At 37.2% G+C, this 4,723-nt stretch overlaps 1 pseudogene across 1 annotated transcript; it reads right to left on the bottom strand.

The window, feature by feature from the left end:
- Window positions 1-462: 462 nt before the first annotated feature.
- On the bottom strand, window positions 463-2,645 carry LOC309963279 (F-box only protein 5-like; annotated as a pseudogene). The gene is made up of 2 exons: window positions 2,040-2,645; window positions 463-574 (listed from the first exon to the last, which is right to left on the bottom strand). The product of its transcript is annotated as an F-box only protein 5-like (transcript).
- Window positions 2,646-4,723: the final 2,078 nt, after the last annotated feature.

The raw sequence follows: 4,723 nt of genomic DNA on the forward strand, positions 1-4,723 counted from the left end.
TGTTTAGGTTACTCCAATAATTTACACATACCATTTTAATGGTATTTTTTTCCATTTTACTCTATTCATATGTATCTTCTCCTCCACTGGGCTATAGTAAAAGGGCACAAGACATCTTTTAGTCATTTTTATATCTCCATATCTAGTATGGTACTTAGTATAATGGTACCTTATAACATTTTGTTTGTTGTTTCTTTTGTGTGTTTTGAATAATGAACATAAGGTTTGCAATAGATAGAGCTGTTTTTCATAGGCTCTCTTGCCCACTTAAACGTTAATGATTGTGACCACCTACAGGGGTGGGATAGGGAGGGTGGGAGGGAGATGCAAGAGGGAGGAGATTTGGGGATATATGTGTACGTATAGCTGATTCACTTTGTTTACAGCAGAAACTAACACAACAATGTAAAGCGATTATACTCCAATAAAGATGTTAAAAAAATACAAAACATTAATGAAACTTCACATTTCTTTTTTTCTTATGGTAATTCTTTGTATTGCTTTATTGTACAATTGCAATGCCCCCTTATCATCTTCTGGAGTCTTCTTCCAAGTTGTGCTCACTTTAGACACGCTGGAAAAGTAAATGATTATAAAGCAAACAATTAAAGCACCACAAAGAACCAAGATTATATTACAGAAACATTAACAGTGCAAAAAAGAAATTTCTATTAGCAGTGCTTCTCAAACCTGGCTATGCATTAGAATTGCCTGAGGCATGAATTTAAGATTTAAGGATGGCCCAGGCCTAGTCACTTGGGTTTAATTGATCTAAAATGGGGGCCAGGGCTCTGTATTATTTTTAAAAGCTCACCATTAAGTAATTCTAAGTGGATCCAGGCTTAAGAACCACTACACTTAGTACTTCATTTTTTCACAATATCCTCAAATATCAAATAAGCCCCATTGTATATATGGCACCATCTTGGTTATTTATTAACATTAGACAAGTTTCAACGAACTTGAGGACACACTGCTATTAGTAGAAATCAATTTAAAAAATCCATTTTGTTAACAAAAATGTTGTGATGTCGATTATCTCTCAAGAAGCTGGCCAACAATAAAAATCAATACTTACTTGTGTCTGTTTTGCATCAGCTATATTTCATGGACCAGTGTAAAGTAACACAAAGAGTACCTCTAAAAAATTTTTCAGGGCTTCCCTGGACGCCTGCGCGTCCGGAGCCTGTGCTCCGCAACGGGAGAGGCCACAAGAGTGAGAGGCCCGCGTACCGCAAAAAAAAAAAATTTTTTTTCAAAGAGCCGAAAGTGAACCCAGTTGAGTTGGAGGCAATCTAATTCAATAGATTAGATAATCACCTTAATTCTCAGTTACCACATCCTAATAGGTTTTCTTTGGTGGAATGAGAAAGGGGAGTCAGTATAAGGTTTCTAAGAGACAGTAATAATCAGACCCATTTGTGGGTTTCTGTATTTTCATCACTGTCAAATTTACTGTCAAATTTGAAAATAACCTAAAAAAACCAGAAATTATTTTATACTTTCAAGTGTGACAAAAATCATAATGCCTATAGGACCTGTACACCAGACCTAGGCTGTTGTTTTATAGTTAAGACTAAAAGATGTAGCTTACCTATGAACAATTTCAGAACCAAAAGAACAAAGATCCCAATCTAACAGAAATAGTTTTCTAATAGCATACATATGAAATTTGAAATAACTGGATTAAATACATACTCTAAAAATTATCTTTCTTTCCTCTTAGTGACATATAGGTAGTAAAATACCAGCAACCAGACAAAAGTCATCACCTCAATTAAACAACAGTGCAAGACTACCCTACTATGTCTTTGCACAGGCTCAGCGGCCATGGCTCACGGACCCAGCCGTTCCGTGGCATGTGGGATCTTCCCGGACCGGGGCACAAACCCGTGTCCCCTGCATCGGCAGGTGGACTCTCAACCACTGTGCCACCAGGGAAGCCCCCCTACTATGTCTTTGCATGAGCTGGTGGTGCTGAGCCACCTAACAAAAATTTTCATGGGTTACACTAATGAACTCAGAACAACAATACTTACTTGATTAAGTCCATATCACTGAGCTGTGTTAAAATATTTGCTAAGGGATGTCTCAGTCCCCTTCGAAAGAGTTCCCTGAGAACATCTACACACTTTAGGCCTGTTTTCCTGCCAATTATATTCCGTAGTCTAAAATTTCCACTGGATATAAATTCCCTCAGCTTCTCCCAATCTATTTTAGGATTTCGTTTACCTTTTTTTTTTTTTTTTTTTAACGTTGAACAAACCACTTTTTCAGAATGAAGAGCTGGCAGCAAGTTTTTCTTGGGATATTGGTCTGCGCTTTGCGTCCATAGCGGGCAAGATTGTGGACTGTCACTGAAATTTTCCACCAGGGGAAGGCTACTGTCTTCATGCTCATTGAAGCCACTTTGTTGGGAAAATGAAGAGTAGCCACTGTCTTCATAAGGTACACTGGTCTCCAGTTCTTCTATGCCATTTGAACTGTTAAGTGTCGTACATGTTGATTTTCCTTATTATGCCAGGGTTTGCTTTCAGTTTCAAGTTCTACAATGCTGGGGCTCATAGTCGGTGACCCAAAACCTGGTAAACTTTCATAGTCTTTTTGTTTTTTTTTCTAGATTAGCAACTTTATCTTTCTGTCTCTTATCTGAGGTCTATGCACCTCATTACAAATAGCTCAATTTCGTTTCTTTTTATGGCTGAGAAATATGCCATTGTATATATGTGGCACATCTTCTTTATCCATTCATCCGATGATGGACACTTAGGTTGTTTCCATCACCTGGCTATTGCAAATAGAGCTGCAATGAGCATTTTGATACATGACTCTTTTTGAATTATGGTTTTCTTAGGGTATATGCCCAGTAGTGGGATTGCTGGGTCATATGGTAGTTCTATTTGTAGTTTTTTAAGGAACCTCCATACTGTTCTCCACAGTGGCTTTATCAATTTACATTCCCACCAACAGTGCAAGAGGGTTCCCTTTTCTCCACACCCTCTCCAGCATTTATTGTTTCTAGATTTTTTGATGATGACCATTCTGACTGGTGTGAGATGATATCTCACTGTAGTTTTGATTTGCATTTCTCTAATGATTAATGATGTTGAGCATTCTTTCATGTGTTTGTTGGCAGTCTGTATGACTTCTTTGGAGATTGTCTCTTTAGGTCTTCTCTCCATTTTTGGATTGCGTTGTTTGTTGTTTTGTTATTGAGCTGCATGAGCTGCTTATAAATTTTGGAGATTAATCCTTTGTCAGTTGCTTCATTTGCAAATATTTTCTCCCATGCTGAGGGTTGTCTTTTGGTCTTGTTTTTGGTTTCCTTTGCTGTGCAAAAGCTTTGAAGTTTCATTAGGTCCTATTTGTTTATTTTTGGTTTTATTTCCATTTCTCTAGGAGGTGTGTCAAAAAGGATCTTGGTGTGATTTATGTCATAGAGTGTTCTGCCTATGTTTTCCTCTAAGAGTTTGATAGTTTCTGGCCTTACATTTAGGTCTTTAATCCATTTTCAGCTTATTTTTGTGTATGGTGTTAGGGAGTGTTCTAATCTCATAGTTTTACATGTACCTGTCCAGTTTTCCCAGCACCACTTATAGAAGAGGCTATCCTTTCTCCACTGTACATTCCTGCCTCCTTTATCAAAGATAAGGTGATTGTATGTGTGTGGGTTTATCTCTGGGCTTTCTATCCTGTTCCATTGATCTATCTTTCTGTTTTTGTGCCAGCACCATACTATCTTGATTACTGTAGCTTTGTAGTATAGTCTGAAGTCTGGGAGCCTGATTCCTCCAGCTCCATTTTTCTTTCTCAAGATTGCTTTGGCTATTCAGGGTCTTTTGTGTTTTCATACAAATTGTGAAATTTTTTGTTCTAGTTCTGTGAAAAATGCCAGTGGTAGTTTGATAGGGATTGCATTGCATCTGTAGATTGCTTTGGGTAGTAGAGTCATTTTCGCAATGTTGATTCTTCCAATCCAAGAACATGGTATGTCTCTCCATCTATTTGTATCATTTTTAATTTCTTTCATCAGTGTCTTATACTTTTCTGCATACAGGTCTTTTGTCTTCCTACATAGGTTTGTTCCTAGGTATTTTATTCTTTTTGTTGCAATGGTAAATGGGAGTGTTTTCTTGATTTCACTTTCAGATTTTTCATCATTAGTATATAGGAATGCAAGAGATTTCTGTGCATTAATTTTGTATTCTGCTACTTTACCGAATTCATTGATTAGCTCTAGTAGTTTTCTGGTGGCATCTTTAGGATTCTCTATGTATAGTATCATGTCATCTGCAAACAGTGACAGCTTTACTTCTTCTTTTCCTATTTGGATTCCTTTTATTTCCTTTTCTTCTCTGACTGCTGTGGCTAAAACTTCCAAAACTATGTTGAATAATAGTGGTGAGAGTGGGCAACCTTGTCTTGTTCCTGATCTTAGTGGAAATGCTTTCAGTTTTTCACCATTGAGGATGATGTTGGCTGTGGGTTTGTCATATATGGCCTTTATTATGTTGAGGAAAGTTCCCTCTATGCCTACTTTCTGCAGGGCTTTTATCATAAATTGGTGTTGAATTTTGTCAAAAGCTTTCTCTGCATCTATTGAGATGATCACATGGTTTTTCTCCTTCAATTTGTTAATATGGTTCATCACATTAATTGATTTGTGTATACTGAAGAATCCTTGCATTCCTGGAATAAACCCCACTTGATCATGGTGTATGAT

Source organism: Leucopleurus acutus (assembly GCF_964270905.1).
Source record: "Leucopleurus acutus genome assembly, chromosome: 6".
NCBI classification, from domain to species: domain Eukaryota; kingdom Metazoa; phylum Chordata; class Mammalia; order Artiodactyla; family Delphinidae; genus Leucopleurus; species Leucopleurus acutus.